The 22,256-nt window shown below is 51.5% G+C and overlaps 2 long non-coding RNA genes across 2 annotated transcripts; one reads left to right on the top strand and one right to left on the bottom strand.

Annotated features, from left to right (window-relative positions):
* On the bottom strand, window positions 1–9,281 carry LOC121825050 (uncharacterized). The gene is made up of 3 exons (XR_013047042.1): window positions 4,944–9,281; window positions 908–1,035; window positions 1–417 (listed from the first exon to the last, which is right to left on the bottom strand). It is a non-coding gene; the product is annotated as an uncharacterized LOC121825050 (long non-coding RNA).
* A 536-nt stretch (window positions 9,282–9,817) lies between these two features.
* On the top strand, window positions 9,818–17,277 carry LOC121825052 (uncharacterized). Its single transcript, XR_013047043.1, has 4 exons — window positions 9,818–9,954; window positions 10,406–10,572; window positions 11,247–11,409; window positions 15,216–17,277. It is a non-coding gene; the product is annotated as an uncharacterized LOC121825052 (long non-coding RNA).
* Window positions 17,278–22,256: the final 4,979 nt, after the last annotated feature.

A 22,256-nucleotide genomic window follows, 5' to 3' on the forward strand; every position in this document is an offset into this window, starting at 1 on the left:
CAGAGGCAGGCGGATCTCTGTGAGTTTGAGGCCAGCCTGGTCTACAGAGTGAGCTCCAGGACAGCTAGGGATGTTACACAAAGAAACCCTGTCTCAAAAACAAACAAACAAACAAACAAACAAACAGAATACTCCTGCGGGGTAGGCTAATCATCATGTTAGGAGTTTGATTCCTCAGTGAGAGAGTCAAGGCAGCCATAAGAAAGGCCACGTGGCCATAAAAATTATGCTTAAGCATACCCCGTGTGCTCCAGCCATCCCATCTGAGGCAGAGGAAAGAGGATGTAGATGCTGCCATCTTGGATGCACTATACCGTCAAGGCTGCATTTGGCTTCAGGCTTCAGGCCCTGCTGCCGCTTGATTGAATGAGAAATTCGCATCACCAAGCAACCACCTCTCACCGTCAACTGGCAGAACTGTGAAAGAGCAAAATAACTCATTGTGAGCCACTCAGGTTTGGGGCTGATTACACAGAGACGGCGAATCGGCCCAGGAACGTCACCCTATTTTAATTTTAAAACTGCAGGGTAAACTGTAAAAGATTTAAATTTAAGATTGCTTCTCATGTAAAAATGTGTGTATGCGTCTACTTGCATGGGTGTGTGCGTGTGTGTATGAGGGCCTCGTGGGGTGTCTTTCTCAGTTAGTCCCACATTATTTTTTGAGACAGAGTCTCTCCTTGAACCTGGAGCTTACTAATTTGGTTAGACCGGTTGATCATCAAATTACACGAAGTCCGATCTTTCCCTCCCTAGTGCTGGGATTCCAGGTGTCCACAGCTGTGCTACACCTGGATGCTTGGTGATGGAAGTCAGGTCTGCAGGTGTTTCCCTAGTGAACCACCTACCCACCCCTTCTCATGTACACTTTAAAAATGTTGTCTTCAGAGCCGCTGAGATGACTCACCAAGTAAAGGCGGTTTACCACCAGGCTTAAGGACCTGAGTTCGATCCCCAGAAGCCACAAGGCGGAAGGAGAGAACTGACTCCTGCAAGTTGCCCTTCGTGCTGTGGTGTGAATGCACATACACAAACCTAAAATAAATAAACAGACACATAAATAAGTGTAATAAACAATGTTGTCTTTATTGTCATCATGGCTGGTGAGGCACCATGACATGGTTACCGGTGGGTTGTAACTCATCATGGCTGGTGAGGCACTGTGACAGGAATGTGTCACCATGACTGGCCACCAGGTATTAACAGTCAGGAGGCAAAGAGCAGACAGGAGACGGGTCTGGGCCACAGAACATCAGTACCTGCCCACAGTGACCCACTTGATCAAGGATCCACCTCCTGAAGTTTCCACAACCTTCCAAGACAACCCCATTAGCTGAGGACCAAGGGTCACACATGTGAGCCTGTGGAGGACATCCAATATTCAAACCACAACATTTATCTACGAAAATTTCAAACTGGTGAGTTTCATCAAGCACATATAAAGCTCAATAAAAATGTTTAAGTGAGGCTGACTTTGAGCTTGAGTTTTGAAATTTTAGTGATACCTTAGTAGACACTTTTATAATAATAAATCATTCGCCACTGTGGTGTGGCTCCACGTCTGGTTAGTTGCCAATGTAAAGAGTCAGTCCCACGTGTCATGTGTTTGTATCTTGAGATGCGTATGTGCAAATGTAGGTGAATCATACATTATGTATCCTGGAAAATGTTCCACGCCTGTGATTTGCAAATGTAACAAACATTGGGCTAATCTCCAGTACCTGTGGAAGAAAATGTGTGTTTTACCACTATCAGGGAATACCGCTGTCACACTCTCTATTTGTGAGAAAGGACTTGACTGATAAATCCATGTTTTTTTTTTCTTTTACCCACTTCCACCCTTCAGTCTGTCCTACCGTTGCTGATGTGGGGGAGACAGCTTAATTCATGGTTCGCATAACATGCAGACTCGGTCTCCTGTTGACTCAAGGACTTCAAAGTGTCAGTCATGAGAATGGATGTTTAGAGCTGGAGACCTTGTGTGCTGAGATTGAGTGCTGGATTCCAAGGAAGACAAGAATCAACGTGCTTTTATATCACAAGTGTGCTTGTATGTGTATGTGTGTGTGCATGTGTGCACCTATGTGTGAAATGTGGGTCCTTCCACCTCTGGGAACAGAATGGGGCTTCTTCTGCCTGTTGCTTCCAGCCCGTTGTCCAAGCCTCTCTGCTTCTTTCCCGGATGTCTATGGGCCTCTGCTCCTAGGGAAATGCATTTTTTCTTCTGATTTAGTTCTTTGGCTTAAACTTGCAAGCATGGGCAACACTTTTGACATTGCGACACAGCACTGTCTACAAAATTCACACCCGAGAACCACACAGTTGAGTCACACACACACAAAAGCACCAAATATCTCATGGTGTTTTATGTAAGGTTATGATTTTGTCCTGGTCCACATTCATAGCTGTACTGCGGCACATGTGGCCCATGGGCTGTGGCTTGGCCATGTCTAGGAGAAGCATATTTCACTCATTACCCATGGGTACTAGTTGGGACTTTCTTTCTTTCTTTCTTTTCTTCTTTTTTTTTTTTTTTTTAGCTATGAGTGACCAAGACCAATTCAAATAGGCTTGTGTTAAAGGGGCATATCTAGATTCTCAGGACTGGGAGGTCAGAAAGCTAGGGCTCAAATTGCTTTTCAAGAGTGCTTGTTGAGGAGCCTTTTGATTGACAGGTAACCCCACCAGTCCTAGAGTGTATACGTGTGTAGAGGGATGCAATTCCTCCAAATAAGGGATCTGGGAAGTAGCAAGTCTTCTGTATCTCATAAGCTCCTGGGTCCCTGGGCCAGACTCCTCAAGTAGGTCAGGTGGTGGGCACCGCCTTCCTGAAGTTCTCTGCTACCTGAAGCGGATTCCTCATTTACTCCTGTTTCAAAACTTCCAGTCCTTGCCGGGCGGTGGTGGCGCACGCCTTTAATCCCAGCACTCGGGAGGCAGAGCCAGGTGGATCTCTGTGAGTTCGAGGCCAGCCTGGACTACCAAGTGAGTCCCAGGAAAGGCGCAAAGCTACACAGAGAAACCCTGTCTCGAAAAAACCAAAAAAAACTAAAAAACAAAAAAACAAAAAACTTCCAGTCCTTCATGGCTCCCCCGGTGCAGGCGGGACTTCCGCTTCAGGAGAGCAGACACGAATGATTGACATACCAAGTCGAGTTGGGTAGGAGGCTTTCTCAGCGCTGATTCTTACCTCTGCTGGTATGTCAAACCCTCAAGGATACCCCAGGGATGGGTCCTAAGAATTTTACCTCTGTGACTTTGCAATACAGAAATGTCTACAGACCGAAGAAACAGCTCTGCTAAGCTCCCGGCCGCCATCTCCCACAGAGCTCTGCCATGCGGGCCTCGTGGATAGAGCCACTCAGGAATGGCCTCTCAGCCTCTGCGGGGTATTTCACTGCACACAGCAGTTCCTCCACAAGGACAGGATCCTCAGAAGTGGGTCTCCTCCCTCAGTCTCCCCTCCCTCTGTTCACTGTCCACTGACCCTCGAAGCTGAGTGGGGGCCGTTCTTGCCTCTGACCCCCCATGAGCCTGAGTCCCTAGCGATTCCTGACACACACACCCCCAAAGCTTCACCAAGTCTGACGAAAACTCCCCCGAGGGAGGGAAGGGGGGCGTTGCTGCTAAGGCATGTGTGCAAGCTGCCTGCCTGGGCTCTCTTGGGCCTGCGGCTTGCCAGCAGCGAAGCTGGCCTCAGCTTGCACTCATGGAGTTTGTGGATGTGTGTGGGCCACGCCGTGGGCCAAGACACTCCTGCCGGGCTAGGTCATCTCCTTCGGGGTCTTCCTGCTGGCTCTGGTCTGAGCAATTGTCCTTCCACCTTCCCACGTCCCTCTTACTTCTTTCCCTTCAAGTATTTCCCCCTTTCGGTCTCCTCTTGTGTTCCTTTTCTCTTTTCCCGAAATAAGGAGGGTTCAACAAAGCTTGCCACACCAGGCTCTAAAAACCGCAGGTTCAGTCATGTTGCTGTGTGTGAGCATGCCTGTGTGTGTATGTGTTTATGTGGCAGGGGATATACAGAAACCTTAGATTTCATTCATCAGGCACCGTCCACCATTTATTTATTCTTTTTCTTCCTTCCTTCCTTCCTTCCTTCCTTCCTTCCTTCCTTCCTTCCTTCCTTCCTTCCTTTCTCCTTCCCTCCCTCCCTCCCTGCCTCCCTTCTCCCCTTTCTTTCTTTCTTTCTTTCTTTCTTTCTTTCTTTCTTTCTTTCTTTCTTTCTTTCTTTCTTTCTTTCTTCCTTCCTTCCTTCCTTCCTTCCTTCCTTCCTTCCTTCCTTCCTTCCCTTCCCTCCCTCCCTCCCTCCCTCCCCTCCCTCCCTCCCTCCCTCTCTCTCTTTTTTTCTTTCTTTCTTTCTACAGGCTTCTCATTGGCCTGGAACAGGCCAAGTAGGCTAGGCCAGCTGGAGAGCATGCCATGTCCCAGGCATCCTCCTGTCTCTGCGTCCACACCACCAAGCACAGCTTTTGTACTGAAGCCCAATCCTTGGGCTTACAAGGCATTCATTTTCCCAACTGTGCCGTCTCCCCAGCTCCTCCATCCTGATTTTAAAGACGTTCATTGAGATGAAACTCTGCGCCCCAGCATGGAGGGAGAGTACCTCCCGCAACATTAGAGAGATTTAGACGCTATTTTCCAACTACACCAGATCCTGACACACACACACCCCCCAAAGAGCAAGGCAATGCATACAGCATAGTCATGTAGACAATACCATGCATTCCCCCTCCTTCCTTCTTTTCAGCCATACTTTTTTCTTGCCCACTGACATGGTCATCACATCCCATCCCCCCCCCCCTCCAACCCCCGGAAGCATCCAGAGGGCCTGGCCACGAGGAAGAAGAGATGAGTGTAGAATTGTCAGATCAAAATCTGCACACACAATAAAGGCATCTCCCAGCCCCACCTAAGGCCATGATCATGTGCGTTTACTCACTCACAGGCACAGAGCAGCGGGGTGGGCCCACCATAATCCATCTCTTATTACAAAGCCAGAATCTTTTCCATCTGTGTTTAAGCTGGAGCCTATGAAATAATGTCTATAAAAATAAGGTTGGACGTGAAAATATCGAATGCAATAAATTATGGCTGCACTGTGTTCTCTCCTGAGGGCTGTCTTGGCCAAAGGACCTTCCACATTGCCATCTAGGACTGTTCTTTCTATCTTCCCATAAAACGTTCCATTTGTTCACAGGAAGAAAGGGCCTAGATGGCAGAGCCTTAGTCAATAGAGCCGTGGTGCTTGGCTGTTGGCACCTGCCTGGCATCTTAATTTTTCTTCCAAAGCAGAGTTATTCAGCTACCAAATGAAAGCCTAAAGGAGGCTGCCCAGGGGAAGGTTACGGGCCAGTTTCCATCATGGCCACCATCTCCCTCCCTACCACCCCATCACCTCATCCCACAGTGTCAGAACCATGACTCCAGACTGTACCACCGTCTCCCTTCACTGATTCAGCACAGGTACTAGATCCTGGGCACTGGAGGAGGGTTTTGGAGGAAGGGGAACCTCAAAGAGGGATGCCTCAGATCTGAGAGCTTGAGCCTTGGGGGCGGGGCATACAAGGGAATACTCGCTCTGCACAAACAACCCAGGACAAGAGGGAAAGTTAACAGTAAGGCACTCAAGCATTCTCTCAGGGTTGAGAGAGAGACAGAGAGACAGAGGGAGACAAGAGAGAGATAGAGAGACAGGAAGACAGAGACAAAGACAGAGAGAGACACACAGAGACACACATAGAGAGACACATAGAAAGACACACACAGAGAGACACACAGAGACAAAGAGACAGAGAGAAGACTCTGGAAGGCAGTTTTCAAGGTGTCTGGACAGATGGGTTGGATGTGGGCCTGCAGAAGGAGAAAGGCACTCAAAAGAAAAAGTCTAAGAGTAGGACCCAGATGGCGATTTAATTCAGATGGACTGGACACACACCCCCTGAGGTGTTTGGGGGGCAGAGAGGGAAGGTAGACTGAGGAAATCATGGCAGCAGATGAAGGAACATGATGGATAAAACAGAAAGGCACTCAGCCTAAGTGTTTTTGCTCCTTCACTGTGGCGGGAAGCAGTGACCAGCAGCTGATGTGGAGCTGAGGGAAGATGGTAGTTTTGCTGGCGCCGGGGCCAGTCTTCGCTGTGAGGGTATCTTGAGGCCCGTGGGAGCTCTGTTTTGTCCTTATTACTCTCTTTCCTAAAGGAATCCCAAATGCAAGGGTGGGGGCCAGAAGACCCAGCATTTTCCTTCCCCCCTGTAGCCGATTCTAAAACTTGACAAGGAGTTCGGGGCTACGGGCTTGCATGGACTCTTACACGCTCACACTTGGCCCGTCTGGGAGGGAGACGGGACCAAACGGTGCCCACCGAGCCCCGTAGCAAGACTCCATTCACCTCAGTGCAAACAAGGGCACCGGAGCCTTTCCAAGGGGGCATTTGCTGGGAAGGGGTGGAGTTGGCATGAAGGGAAAGCAACGAGAACAAACTGGTTGGTCAGTCCACACGGGCAGCCTTGCCCTTATTTTGGAGCCTCAAACAGATGTGGTCTGAAGTGTTGGTCTCAGAGGGAAGAAAGGGAGTCCAGGGCCAACCCCAGGACACTCTCAAGAGCCAATGGGAGGAAGCCTAGGCGCCCTGCGTCTTGGGACGGGATGAGGCTGGTGCCACCCTTTGTCGCCTTCGGTCGTTGGTGCTGAGGGGGGGATACTGGCTTCATCCCATTTTCCCAGCGATTCTGATGGGAACCACTGGGGCTGTATTGAGAAGGATTTCCAAGCTCTTTTCAAATCCTTCACTGGGCTTTATTCAGCAGGCCAGCCCCCGGGTGCAGCAGCAGATCCTAGTCTCTCCTTTCGGGGCTGGCTAAGGCGAGCTCTCTGTGGAGGGAGGAAAATGGACCAGTTGTTCCTCTGGAGCTGGGCATTTTGACCCTCTTTCTCTGGCAGACACTTAGGATTTAGAACTTGGATCTCTCCCTCCACCCCACAGAGCCCAGGGTGCGGGTCCAAGAAGTAGAGAACTCTGGGAGAAAGGGGGCTTGTGGCCCTTCGCCCCCCTCCGGCCTCGTCATCGTTGTTCTCGGAGGACGGGCAGAAAGGGCTCTTCCAAAAGCCCTGCTGGCAGCCAGGCCCCGTTTGTGGTAGGCGGTGTTTATGTGAACGCACAAATGTTTATGTGAGATTGCCAACTGGTTATTTATGAGTCTCTCAGCCTTTCCCCAATAAAAGCTGTTCCCTCAATGTTCTGACAGGCCCTGCATCTGTAACTAATGTGTCACTCGCTCGGCTAATGCAGTTCGCTTGTGTTTATTTTTGCACAAAAGCAATTTATCCAGCGGCTCTGGAAAAAAAAAAAAAAAAAAAAAAGGCCCTGTCAGGAACCTTCTTGGGAGCCGAGTGTTTTTCCTCAAAAGAAGGCCCAAATGGCTCACGGTGCAGGGCAGGCTGGTGGGGCGTGTGCCCGAGTGCCCAGGCTGTGAGAGAGCATGTCAGGGTGGGCAGTGGGTCTGAGGCAGGCTTGCCCCTCACTGTTATCTCTGGCCCTGAGGAGGTGTGTGTCTGTCTGCAGCTCCGTGGGGGGACTGTGTAGGTCTGTATTTGCCTTTCAACGGAAACGTTCTGCCCGGAACGTTGGGTGGTTTGAAAATGGTGTTGCGGGTGGGGCCCGCTATCCCTCCCGTCCCCATAAATCAACGTCGGGAAAGTAGGTTGTTGGCAGTTAAAGGGCCTGGAGGAGGCAGCTGAAGGATGAGAGCAGGGGTTAAAAAGGGAGGATGCTTGGCTTCAGGGCAAAAAGAGCATTAGCCCTGGTCGGTCCGGGACCGTAACTATAAAAACGGGAAGGCAGACTGCCTGCCTACACAGACACAGGGTTCCTTTCTCCATAGCTTCTTCTGACCCTTCCCGCTGTTTTCCTTCAGTGTTGGCAGCCCACCTCTTGTGGGAAAAGGGTGCTCTGAGGGCTTGGGGGGGGGGGGCAGTGAGAAAGAAGCCGTCTCCCGCTACAGAGCCAAATTTCACGGGGAAAGGAAAAGAGCTGGGGAGGGAGGGTGATGTTGGGAGTCAGTTGAGTGTGTCTGAGTCACTGATACAAAGAGGAGCCCCCATGTCGTCGTCGTCGTCCTGGACATGAGCCTGGGGGCCTTCATCGGCTGTCACTCTAACACAGGCCAGTCAGCGAACCAAACTGGGCTGGGCACTGGCTCCATGTAGAACCCTCCCACTTTTAGGGGACCCTCCCCCTCCACCACCAGGTACTTGGGGCCCACAGTGTGCAAAGGCTCATCCCACGGCAGATTCTTTCTTGTCGTTTCAAAATGGCCCAGCAGGAGTAGTAATAGTTAGTGGATTAGGGTGGTGACGTCAAAGCCGGGCGGAGCTTGGTACTCCTTCGGGGAGAAGAGATACCTTCGTCTAGCATTTCTCACACCCAATCAGGACTGTTCTGCCCCAGTTGGCAGGACAATGGTTTCAATGATCTCCATCTTGGGTTTGTCTCCAAGGAGAGTTGGTTAATTGTATGATGGCGGACAAACGTTAAGCCAACAGATACTTGTGCGAACACAGAGATGTAGATGACTGTGTTTTTCTGTGCGTTCTGTGGGGAGGGAGCCTCTCAGGCCATCTGGGTCAAGGTCTTTGGGACCTGGCCTAGGCCTTGGCGATTCCTCTCCTTTCTATGTACAGGGCTGAGAGGAGCTTTGAGTCTGGGACAGGAAAAGGAAGGCTGAAGGGCAATGTTGTGCTGTAGGGACGGACCCACTTTAGAATCCAAAGAGAAAAAGCCGACCCTCCATGCTGAGGCTCAGACTCCAGCCCACAGCCCTCCCCGGGTTCATTTCTGACCTCCCTCCGTGTCTTGCTCAGGGCCTCTCCTTGCGGTCCTCACCGAAGCCAGCATCTCCAGCCAGAATCGCCTTCCTATCCGCCGCTCTCCCCTCCTCACTTGAGCGCTGCCTCGTGGGGAGAGGGCGCGAGCCTGCAGAATTCACAGACCTCGGAGTCACGCTTTCCACGGGCGAAATCGTTCTCAGACCCTAAAATGGGAATTCACAAATTCCGGAGCCCCCTGTGGCCTGGGAAAGTAACGTGTTGAAAGGAGAGACAGACGGGGCCGATGGTAGGAGATAGATGGCCCTCCGTTGGTGGGCAAGGTGGGGAGGGGTGACAATGAGGAGCGGGGGGGGGGCACTGGGGCTTCTTCCTCGGGGGGCGAGGGAGCAGGTTCAGGGAAGCCGTTCTTCTCCTTTCAAATCTGGATTTTTATGTGACCTCTCCTAGAGTTACAATGTTGGCAACCCGATTCCTGTCAGACACGCTGCGGGCCAAGCAAAACAGTCCCGGACGGGTTGGGGCTGGGCTGTCGCCGCGCTCTTGTGAAATGGGGCAGAGCTGTCTGTCATCTGAGATGTGCACCGGACTGGGCGCTCGGCCCCGGCGCTCCATCAGGGACCCTCGAGTGGGAGCTCTGAAAGTGAGCACTTGGTGCAGAGGGGCTGAGAACACAGCCCATTTCCTGAGGCCGATGCCACCCACGCTGCTCTGCTCTTTGGACCGAGAGGGGCCCGGGACCCTATTATTTCCTTTAGCAGGTTCTGGGGGGGGGGGGTCCATCTAGGCCTGGCCTCTGGGGATCCCGGGGCCAGAGGGCAGACAGTAAGGAGCTCTGTCAGGGAGCCTTGCCTCATATTGATGTTGGGAGCAGTGGTTTTCAACCTACCTCACGCTGCCACCCTTTAATACAGTTCCTCATGTTGTGGTGACCCAACCTCCCCCCGCCCTGCCCCAACCATAAAATTATTTCCATTGCTACTTCATAACTGTCATTTTGCTACCGTTACGAATCGTAACGTAAATATCCCATACGCGGGAGATCTGACTTGTGACCGCCCTCAAAGGGGTCGAGACCCATGGGTTGAGAACCACTGGTTGGGAGTGACGTGATGGTGGCGTAGGGGGAGGGTAAGTTAAGGTCAGATTCCAGGGATATGGTCTGTGCAAGAGAGGAGGCCTCATGCTTCTCAGGGTGGGAGTGTGTGTCCCAAAAGTCACTGCCTGTGACGAGGCGACCCTCATTTTTCCAGATTTCACCCCTTACCCCTCATCGGAAAGAGGGGGAGTGAAGATTTTGGCTTGAGATTTGGCACCGTGAATGTGACCCCAGCTTATCTCCAGTGTGTGGCCTCCAGATAGAGGGGGGGACAGACCTCCCAGAGGCCTGACTTGGCCACCAGCAAGGTATTCTGAGAACGGCTTTCCAAGGCCAGCCTGGCAGTGGCTACCATGCTCAGGCCGGACATTCAACTTGGTCTCAGGTCCCTGTGGTTTCTGGGGTCATCCTGGCTCTGCGCCTTATTAACATGTGACCTTCAGGAGTGATGTCACCCCGGTGTCTTGTTTCCCTTGTGCGTAGATGACTCTGACTAGATGATCATTGGCCTGCACCCAGTCTCCAAGCTCTCTGTGGATGACTCTAGCCTTCTGTTGTCCTAACTCCATAAGTCACCTTCTGAGTAAGACGGAGCACTGTTACTCATTACTGAATCCCCAGTGTCTTGCGAGGCATATAGCACATCAGAGGTACTTATCATACTTGTGGAATGAATAAATAAGACGCGATTCTAGCTTCCAGAAGTTAGCCATGCACCCAGATAACACCCAGACAAGCTGGGCGCTGGAGAGAGAGACTCAATGGTAACAAACGAGGCTGCTAATTCTGCTGGGATCCAGGGCCAGACTCAGTTTCTGGGGGAAGAACTGGGGGGTGGCCACACTCTAACCGGGGTGTACAGTTGCAGCTGTGGTCCAGGCCTGCCCGATTGGCCAACACAGCCATGCAGGGGCATGGTTTTCCCGGAGTGGTGTGCAGGAAGGGCCCTGGGCCTGTGAGGGTTAAGCAGTCTGGGAGAACAGGGCTGAGGTGATTACAGAGCTCCAAGGCCTCAGGCAGGAGCCTCCAGTCTGGTTACTCTCTAGATTTGAGCCCAAGGAAGGCTTCCTGCCACCCCATTCCAGGGAGTCCACGCTGAGGCTTGCGGACCTACCCCCTACCCTCATCCCTCAGTGTGGCAGGAATGCAGTGAGGCTCTGAGGCTGGATGTTTATTCTGTCCATGGTGATGCTCCTAATGTCACCGAGCCACTTGGGATGCTGCTCGAGGGGGACTTTGGATCTGGGGATCTGAGATGGGAAACTGTAAAAAAAAAAAAATCGTCCTCCTCTTCCTCTCTCCCTTCCTTTTCCTTCTTCTCCAGAGCATGGTCTTGCTATGTAGCCCAGGCTGGTCTTGAACCTACAGCAAGCCTCCTGCTGGGATCGCAGGCATGTGCTGCCATGCCTGTCTCTGAGGCTGGAAACATTGCTTCATCTCTAAATGCAAACCCAAACAAGGTTAAATATAAAAACAACAACAACAGAGTAACCAACAGAGTAACCAACGTGTGTGTGTGTGTGTGTGTGTGTGTGTGTGTGTGTGTGTGTGTGTGTGTGTGTGATATAATGAATACCTGTGGAGCTGTGAACCAGTTTCAGATATAGGATTAAGCAATCCAACCAGGGCCACTATGTGTGGCTCCCAAATACCCATCCCTTTCGGCTACCCCCACCTGCCAAAGAAACCACTGGCCTGCATTGAGAATTTCTCGCTTTCTTGAATTTCTGTATTGTTTTCTAAAAGTACATGCAAGCTTGGGTTATTGTTATTTTTGAGGCAAGTCTCTTGTAGCTCAGGCTGGCCTCAGATCTGTTATAGAGCCAAGGCTAGCCTTGAACTCCTGCTTCTTCTGCCTTCCCAGTCTAAGTGCTGTGATAACAGGAACGTGCAGCTGTTGCCTGATGTACATGACAGTTTAAAAAATTATTAGAATATGCCGGGTGTCGAGTGGCGCACGCCTTTAATCCCAGCACTCGGGAGGCAGAGCCAGGCAGATCTCTGTAAGTTCGAGGCCAGCCTGGTCTACAGAGCGAGATCCAGGACAGGCACCAAAACTACACAGAGAAACCCTGTCTTGCTGGGCGGTGGTAGCACACACCTTGAATCCCAGCACTTGGGAGGCAGAGGCAGGCGGATCTTTGTGAGTTCGAGGCCAGCCTGGGCTACAGAGTGAGTTCCAGGACAGGCGCAAAGCTACACAGAGAAACCCTGTCTGGGGGGGGGGGGGAGAAAGGAAGGAAGGAAGGAAGGAAGGAAGGAAGGAAGGAAGGAAGGAAGGAAAGAAAGAAAGAAAGAAAGAAAGAAACCAAAACAAAATTATTAGACTATATTAATTATCCCTAATAATGGGTTTCATCACGACAGCTTCATACACATACATAATGTATTTTGATCACATTCCCCTCCCATGATCCTCTCCTCATGTGTAAGTCTTTAAAAGGCGTTTCCAGGGTTGTTTTGCACACTTTGAAATCTTGTATAAACTGTGACATTGTAGCATGTGTTCGGCAATTAGCTTTTTCTCCCCACATGTGGGTGAGATTCATGCCTGTTGACATGTGTACCTCTGGCTCGTTTATTTTCAGGGCCGCTGAGAAACCAGTTGCAGGAATATGTCATTTTTCCAAAGAGCCCTGGCAGCCCCTGAGGGGGCTGGGGGTGGGGGGGTGGCCCACCCGAGTGGCTCTGATCACTGGGCGTAGTCTCCGCGGTGGGGACCCTCCCACCTTCATCTCCCCACCCCTGTGGGGTGGCAGGGCCGGGCTCGTTCCCTCCGCCTCGCTGAACCATTGCTTCACTGAGCAGGAATTCAAGTGATTTTTTTTAGGCAGCCCTTGTGTTCCCCATAAATCAGTGTCGAAAGTGAAATCCTAGTATGAGGGGCCGCAATTGCAACCAGCTGAGTGCCGCGGAGCGGACTAATTTGAGTCTGCCCTGAGTGGACGTGGGGTTCTGACAAGAAGGCTTTGCCAAGCCCTGCCTCGGCACAGAGAGGGATGCTGGGCTCAGTGCCAGTCCGTGAGCCGGCCCGGGCTTCAGAGGCCTAGCTGCTCTGTGTGCTGACCCCTCCGGCCTCGCCCAGCGGCCTCCAGTGTGCTGCAAGGTGACCTTTGAACCGGGAGCAGCTTGTGCTGAGGGGCTTAGAACTTTGTTCCTGTGACGGACAAAGGCAGAGAGAGAGAGAGAGAGAGAGAGAGAGAGAGAGAGAGAGAGAGAGAGAGAGAGAGAGAGAGAGAGAGAGAGAGCCCCACAACCGCTCAGCCCCAGGACTCAGAGCTCCGGGTGCTGCATGATGGCTTCCCGGGCATGGTCACACACACACACACACACACACACACACACACACACACCCCTTCTCATCAGTAGTGCCATCAACACAAGTTGCTTGGACTATAGAAATGTATTCTCTCACAACACTGGAAGCAGGAAGTTCAAGATCAAGCTGTCAGGGTCAGAGACTTCCCTAGCCTCCCTGCTTGGCTCGACCCCTCTTCACACGGGGGCCCCCCCTCTATGCTGAGCCCCTGGTCTCTCTGTGTGTTCTAATATTTTCTCCTTATATGGACACCAGCCAGACTGGGTTAGGGCCCACCCTAGCTAGCAATCCCATCTTCAAGTAACCGGCTGTGGTCGCATCTCCAAATATGGTTGTATTCACAGGTGCTGGGGGCTAGGACCTCAACACAGGAGTTTGAGGGTGCCCAGTTCAGCGCATGACATAGGGGTCATGGGGGTGGGTCATATGTAGGGTGGCCACTGGATTGTACCACAGCTAAGAGGTATTATTTACATCATGACACTTGTGTTTTTGTGTATACTTCTCTGTGTGTATGTGTGTGTGTGTGTGTGTGTGTGTGTGTGTGTGTGTGTGTGTGTGTATGCCAGTGTGTATTTGTTTCTATGCACACAACTATTCCTACACATCTGTGTGGGAACGACTTTGTGTGTTTATAGGAATATCTTGTGTGTACACAATGGCCTATGCTTATCTGTGTGGTTGTGCATGTGTCTGTGTATTCATGCCGCCGTACATGTGTGCACGTGTGTGTAAGTGTGGCAGATATATGACAGGAGGGGACATGAGGCAGGAGGCGGCAGAGGGCAGAGGCTCTGGCCTTGACCCAGGCTTCCAAAGGATCACAGATGTGACCTTTCACCCCTCCCTGTGGCTATTGAGGTCACTGCCCCGGGAGACTGAAGAACTTTCTTTTGGAACCACATGGGCTCACAGCCCGGGGAAGCAGAAATGCTGCTCTAAAAGCAAACCGGATGATCTTCATCCTGAGGAGCCTGGAGCCAGCGGGACCTTGTTTAATTCCGAAGGAATGTGTGCGGTTCCCGCCCAGCTGAGCAGGCCCCAGCCTGACTTCGGGCCTTAGAGCCACCCAGCCAGAGGCTGATGCCTTCAACGGGGGGCTGGGGTCACACCCTTCCGGAGGGAGACAACACATCCACCCCTGAGGCTGATATGGGCTAAGTGGGTGACAGCATCTGTGCCAGCCTGCCCAGCCCTGCGCTGCGGGAAAAACAAGTCGCAAAGAGGAGATGCATGGCCCGGGCCCAACCTCAACTCTGAGGTTAGCTGGGGCTCTAGCGGGCAGGAGGCAATTCCCCAGTAGGAGACGATGTGTGTGTGTGAGTGTGTGTGTGTGTGTGTGTGTGTGTGTGTAGGGACAACACACTCAGGGAGTACAGCATTGATAAGAGGGCAGTGTCCAGCTGTGGCCATCCCAAAAGGCTCCTTGAATGAGCTTTGGTAGTTCTAGTTCGGCCCTGCAGGGAGGGATGGGTAGGAAGGACGGGGGGTGGGGGGTGATGGTTGTGGTGGTGGTGGAGGTCGTAAGGGGGAGATACAGAAAGGCTTTGCAAAACATGCACAGGTGTAAACAGGCACAGTCTAGGTCGAAGGCGTGTGCACACTGGCTTGGGTGGGAGGCTTCTGGAGAGACAAGAGGAAGCCGGGCCAAGAAAATCACCTCCAGTCCTCAGAAGGATCTGGAATGCTAGCTGGTCAGAGTTCATTCTTAGGTGGTGGGGAGCACCTGAACACTCTTAGCAAGGGCTAACCTGATGAAAGCGTGCGTGCGTGCGTGCGTGCGTGCGTGCGTGCGTGTGTGTGCCCACGGGGTTCCCTAGAAGACAACTTGGCTTCATGATAGGCCACATTGCTGGTGAGGCAGGGCTGGTGTGTCCAGTGAGGAAGCCTGGGCTGTGCGTGGGGGCCTAGGCTTGAGAAACAATGTGGTAGAACTGTGATGCCTTCGGGTTTTTTTTTTTTTTTTTTTTTTAGATCTTGGTTCTGTGTGGAGTCCCCTGACCTGTGAATCCTGTGTCAGCCTGATATCACTCCTTCCTCACAGCCCAGTGGACCGGCAGGGCCCGAGAGGCCAAGCCAGGGCCCTAAGGCAGCTCAGACTTCAGCCGGTCTCCCTGGCTCTGGCCAGGGTGTGTGGTCTCTGCAGTGAGCCGCTGGGTATTTCACCTACTGGTACCAAGATCCCGTGTCTGTTACTGGCAGTGGGTGTCAGTCAGAAAGGAAGAGAGCCCATGACTGTGGTGTGCGGATGTCCGTGCGGACCAGCTGCACACAACCACAAAGGCTATTCCATGCAGCCCTGGTGAGGGCTGAAAAAGACTGCTCGGTTTGGGTGTGTGGACAGTGTGCTTGGGGGTGCACCCAGCCTCAGGCCTGGCACGTAGTGGGGGACCCACGCGTGTTGGGTGAGTCAATGTAAATGTGATCGTGGCTCAGGCTCCCAGGACAAACAGGATTTCTGATTGACAACATAGCCCACTGAAACCCGCCAGAGACCTGTATTGTGTGAGGTCAGCCTGCCTGGGCCTCTTTAGCAGATGGCTACAGGCTGGACCTGTTACCAGTCCCTTCCACACACATGCACATGCGTGTGCGCACACACACACACACACACACACACACACACACACACACACACAGAGTGTAGGCTGGGGATTTCACCATCAGAACTGGGGCCATGGTTGCATTTTGCTCCTCCTCGGGTACCCCTGGTATTTGCAGGTTGCACTTCTAGCATTGTCTCTTCTAGCCATTCTGAGCTCAGTGCTTCTGCTAGTGTGAGGAAAGATCCTGCCTTTGGATGACATTGGCCTGGAATTTCAGAGGCTCCTGGGCCAGGGAAGTGGTCTCTTCTAGGCAAAGGAGACCCTCCCTGGTAGAAATAACATCCTGATAAGATTCCAAGGAGCTGAGCAAGTGGGATCCTGAGGCCAAAATATATAAGGCAGGATCCCTACACTCAGGAGTCCCAGCAAGTCACGTAGGCCAGGCTGTGAGGGTCCCTTGGCCAGAGTTCTCTGGAATGCTGGCCTGCTTGGTCTCCACGGCTCAGGGGCCAGGTGTCTTCCTTGAGGCATCTGTTTGCCTGGAGGAGGTCATGGAGGTGGCATCTGACGTGACCTCAAGTGGGTAGGCAGGCTGACCTGCCTGAACAGGCCTGAACGCTGCTAGGAGGAAAAATCCGCAGCGACCCGCTCAGCTCCTGGCTCCTCAGCCTCCTCAGCCCGTCTCTCAGTCCCCTTGTCCACACATCACATGTTTGCCTCTGCCTCCTGGACCTGGCCCTGCGGAGGCCGGAATGCCTGACTCTGAACTAGCCACACAGCTGACCTTCTGAGTCCTGGCGAATTCAGGGCTGTGTCCCTCGGGCTGCTGAGGACCCTGAGTTCCTCACGTCATAGTGTCATTGTACGGAGAGACAGGCACAGACTCGCTCGCTGGACGCAGAGCTCAGAGCCACATTAGTCTTACATTCTGACTCCTGCTGAGGAATGCCTTTCTGTTCCAGATGGGTTCATTCTGGAGAGCATACGAAGCCAAACTCAGTTGTGCCTGAGGCACCCAAGACATCAGTCACGGGGAGCTCTTCTTTATTTAAAGGTTTTGACATTTCATTCATCCTGGATATGTGAAGTTAATTTGGGGTTTTAAAAAAACTGCTTCAAATATTTGAGTTGACTGTTGAGGTGTGGGCCATTCCGTTAAGCCTTGTTCTTGAGACAAGGACCTTGCTGGCCCCTCCTGGCCTAGGTCAGAGTCCATGACAAAGGTAAAGGACACACAGAGAAAGGAGTCCTTGGTCTGGCCCTGGTGTACCCACGAGCCGAGATGTGTCGGATGGTAGTAGACAAGACTTTTCCAGGAGGGTCTCACAGAGTCTGGTGCGCATGCGCTGTGTGTATGCTTGTGACTGTGTGTGTAGGGGTTAAGGGGGGAAGAAAGACTTCCAGGGTTGCATTACTAGCTCAGGGAGCTGAAGGGCAGGTCCCGCTGTGGCTGAATACATTCGAGTCCTGAGAGGAGGAGAGAGAATCAGGGAACAGAACTGGGTGGAGGGGCAACGGTCTTCAAAGGAAAATGAAAAAAAACTAGTTTCTGTAGGGAAGGTCGGGGTCGGGGGACGACTAGAAAACAGGGAAGCTGAGGAGCAAAGTCCTTATCAGCCACCTTCAGTGGTGTCTACACAGCATGCATGCAGGCCACCACGGCCCTGCTTGTCCAAGTGTGGTCACAAGGCTGTGTGTAGGATACATAGATGCATGCTCGTGTCTTCGTTTTGTTTGTTTCTCCAATTACAAAACCTATTTATACTAATTGTAGGAAACAGGCAGAAATTTGGGGAGCACAAAGCAGGGAGCGGAACTCGAGGCATCTGCCCAGCACAATGATAAACACTGTTGCTCACTTAGAATTACCCACAATGCCTGTGGTCAGGTGAACCATACAAATGGGCAAGCCAGGACCCCTCACTTCCTACCATACCTTCCTATCCTCCCTGTAACAAAGTCTGGTGTAGCCCAGGCTGGCCACTATGCTCAGTGTATGCAGTGCTGGGAACTGAATCCAGGGCTTAGTGGATGCTAGAGAGCACTCTGCCAATGGAGTTATAGCCTCTTTGGGGTGTGTGTGTGTGTGTGTGTGTGTGTGTGTGTGTGTGTGTGTGTGTGTGTGTTTACAAGCACACATTTGAGATAGGGTCTCCTGTAGCCCAGGCTGACCTTGAACATGTTCTGCAGTCAAGAATGATCTTGAACTCCTTATCCTCCTGTTTCTACCTCCCAACGCTGGGATAATAGGTCTGTTCCAACACGCCCAGCTCATTGGGTCTTCCTGCCTAGGCTTCAGGAAGCCACTGATTCCTCCCTTTCCTGATGATCCCAGGGACATCCCATGGAGATCCAGGCCTCCTGAGCGTGCTCCTGAGCTGTCTATCCACTCTCATCAGTACCCAAATCTGCAGCCTAGGGTACAGAGCCCTTCACAGGAGCCCAGCTCTTCTGTGTGGTGGGCACCATGTCTAGATCCTGCCTGCCTGGAGTCTTGCTGGTGAGCTGGCTCTGAGGCTTACCAGGCTCCCTAGGGGCCATCACGGCGTGGGGTGAGGGGTAGGCGGTGAAGGCAGTGAACAGATTTCAACGGCATGCCTCCTGGAAACCACATCAAATGGTGTAGCTAGGAATTAATAAATAAATTTGGGAGACAAGTCAATTACCCTCCCCCTGTGCCCCTGTCCCCAGGGGCAAACAGTGGCATGTGGTTCCCAGCCTCAGCACGCCTTCCCCAGGGCAGACCAACCACTGCAGCTGGCTTCTGTCAGATTAGCTGAGCAAGATGTGACAGGCCTCTGTCCTCTGGGGAAATCACTCCTTTCCTGGGAGGTGGTGAGGACATTCCCAGGTTGCTCTGTTCCTGCCCTTTCCCCGCACCCCTCCCAGTTTTACTATTTTATCATTGAAAAAAATCAGACAGGCTTCTGGTTGCATTTGAAAACACTTATTCACTTAGTAAATACTGAGCAAAGCATGCTAGCTACGCGCTAGAGGTTTGGCCGGGTTGTGAAGCCACGGAGACACAGCTCTGCCTGAGAAAAGTTTACAGTTGTGTGTGTGTGTGTGTGTGTGTGTGTGTGTGTGTGTGTGTGTGTCTTTAAATGCGATTGCATACAGCACTTATAGCGCATTTTTGTGGTGGGGCGCTAAGAAGGGGGTATGTAGTTTAGCCTAAAGGTCTCCTCAGAGAGCCTCCTGAGAAGGCGATGCCTGGATATTTGGGAGGGGTGGAGAGTGCTGTTCCAGACTGACTGGACCGTTTGCAAAGTTGCAGAGAAGAGAGGTGAAGTGGGAGGACTATGAAGGAGTTCACCTGGCTGGATCCAGATGTGGAGTGGACAGAGAGAAGGAGAGAGGGAGGGGAGAGGGAGGGAACACGAGAGAGAGCAAGCTGGTGACGTTTAGATTCTTTTCAGCTTTGTGTGTACAGTGCCCGGGGTTGTTATTTCTACATAAACCAACTCCACGGAGCCCAGCAGACTCAGAGAACAGCAATCTTCGTTCTGCTCAGCATTAGCGAGCATGAGTCCTCCATGTGTGGCCTCTGAGTTTTCTCAGCTTGCATCCTTTAGACTGACGGCTCTCTCTAGCTGACCATGCACGACGATCACTTGGGACATTCCCTTTAAGCGTGGGTGTTTGGAGTGTGTCAATGGAGACCCAGGCTCTATAGCGCTCAGCAATGTCCATTTTTAATAAGCTCCCTGGGACCCACCGTGGTCAGAGAGCACATTTTGAACAACACAATCCTAAAAGCTGATCTGGTCCTCTTGGGGAGCGCGCTTGTGACGGAGAGGCCACCAGATGGCAGTAGTGCTTTGCGATGCGCAGAGTGTCGGTTTTTGTTTTTATAACTGGGGGTGGTAGTTGGCCCAGAGACAGTTCTGGGGTTGTTATTTTGCAAGAATGTGTAGACCTGAAGCTGGATTGGTGACGGAAGGCTCATCTACTTGGGGGGGCTGAGGCTGGAAGCTCACGTGTGCAAGATCTGCCTGGGCTACAGAGTGAGTTGAAGGCCAGCCTGAGCAGCTTAGTGAGCCCCCATTAGAAGATGAAGTGGGCCGGGAAAGGCAGTTCAGTGGTACAGTGCTTGCTGGGCACCTACAAAGCCTTGGGTTTAACTCCCAGTACAAAAAGACTCTTAAAATAATTTGGTCGGAAATTTCAAGGTTCAAGTTTAAATTTCATTTTCAGCATCAGAACTGAGCTCTCCATACAACCATCACTACTAGTCACACGTGCCTTTTGATAACCTGAAATGCGGATAGTCTGAGTGGTGCCAAAGGGCCAATGCACATGTGGCCGTGATTATTATTGGTATTATTATTTGGAGCTTTCTCCACTTTTGCATTGCCGGGTAGAGGAGTCCTCTCTTTTTCCTGTTCATTGAATGAACAAACTTGGGAGTTGGGGGGTGGGGTGGGGGGAGATGGGATCGGGGGCCCGAGGTCTCTCCTGGGGTCTTAGAGCCCAGAGAGGTTACACTGGTAGACTAGCAGCCGGGTCCAGGAGCCGCTCCGTTAAAGCCAACTCAGCTTTCAAAGATAGCTCTTGGTTACACTTGATTGGCGTGGTAGTCCTAGTGGCCTGGTCCAAATTGGAAAATGACTGGAGAGAGCCACAAGGGGAGAATGGCCCTCAGATAGTTATCTGAATTAGTGACTCCTCTCGCGGGCACAGAGGCGTCCTGTTATGTGACCCTGCCCTATCTGCTGGCTGGACTTTCTTAGTGTGGTCACTGAGAAACATCTTGAGTCCCTTTCTGTTCCTAACCTCCTCTCTCTCTCTCTCTCTCTCTCTCTCTCTCTCTCTCTCTCTCTCTCTCTCTCTCTCTCTCTCTCTGAAAAAAAAAAAAAAAGACAAAAACAAAAACCAGAGTGTATAGAATCTGTGGTCCCGTTCTTAACCCTAGTCCGTGGTTTCGGCCACATCTAAGTGACCACTGCTGGTACAGGGAGGAACGGGAACTCTCAACTACACACTGCTTTCTCTGCTCTCCCGCGCCACCCCCCCTCACACCCCCTCCCCCACTCCACCCCGCCTCCTCTCTCTTCTCCTCCCTCCCTTTCTCTCTCTCTTTCTTTCCAGCTAGGTCTGGATGTGCAGCCCTGGCTTGCTTGCCTCAAACTCAGGACCCCCCTATTTCAGCCTCCCAAATTCTTGGCTTGCCGGAGAGTGCACTATGCCTGGCTACAGAGTCCTTTAAAGACAGGGGGACACAAGATAAGAACAATATGAAATCTCTTATTACTTCGTGTAGAAATTTAAGCTTGAGTTAGAGAAAATTGTTGTTAAAATTGATTTCACCCTTTTTTTTTTTTTACTTTTTTATGATTTACTTTTTTTTTTTTTTTTTTTTTTTTTTTTTTTTTTTTGGTTTTTCGAGACAGGGTTTCTCTGTGTAGCTTTGCGCCTTTCCTGGAACTCGCTTTGGAGACCAGGCTGGCCTCGAACTCACAGAGATCCGCCTGCCTCTGCCTCCCGAGTGCTGGGATTAAAGGCGTGCGCCACCACCGCCCGGCTTATGATTTACTTTTATTATTTTCTTTTTACTTTTTAAATGTGACTTCTAGAAAATTTTGGATTATAAGGCAACTTGCATTCTATTCTATATATAGGATACATTATGTTGGGAATCATCAAAATTCATGTTTTAATTTTGAAATTAAATGAATCAAGGGCCAAAGCTTGACGGCCAGTGCTATATTTGAAGTTAAAAAGAAACACACACACACACACACACACACACACACACACACACACACACACAACCCCTCCATTTAAGTTGAAGTCCAAATTCTCATTATGTGCCTTTGGGTGGCCACGTGTATTCCCTTAGCCTCTTCCCGTCACGTGTAAAACGGGGCAACAACAGCAGCCCACCTGAGTAGGTTACTTACGAGTCACCAGAGATAACATGTACCTAGGAGACTCCCCTGTCAACTCTGAAACATCACACGGTGATGGGGCGGCTGCCATGGCTACTGATAACAACTAGAATAGACCTAGTAACGGCCATTCCTTCACATTCCCTCTGCGTAGAAAGTCCCGCCTTTCGGCACTTCCAGACTCTCAGGGGTTAATTCACCGGTAAGGTTCTTTGTCGTTCCAGATGCTTATGAAATGCAAAGTGCCAGTACAGGACTAAAACAGTGATGATTTAGCTGGGAGCTGGTGGAGCACGCCTTTAATCCCAGCCCTTGGAAGGCAGAGGTAGCTCGATCTCTGTCAGTTCAAGGTCAGCCTTGAATCCTAGGTCAGCCAAGGCTGTGTAGTGAAACCCTGTCTCAGAACAAAGCAATAGTGATTCTAGTGGGGTGCTTGCCTAGCATGAGCAGACACGAGTTCGAATCCCAGGACTCCATAACACTGGGCATGGTGGGATGCATCTGTAATCCCACCACCCAGAAGCAGAAATCAGAGGATCCGAAACTCAAGGGCCACATAGCAAGTTCGATGCCAGCCT

This window comes from Peromyscus maniculatus, chromosome 22 (assembly GCF_049852395.1).
Source record: "Peromyscus maniculatus bairdii isolate BWxNUB_F1_BW_parent chromosome 22, HU_Pman_BW_mat_3.1, whole genome shotgun sequence".
NCBI lineage: Eukaryota > Metazoa > Chordata > Mammalia > Rodentia > Cricetidae > Peromyscus > Peromyscus maniculatus.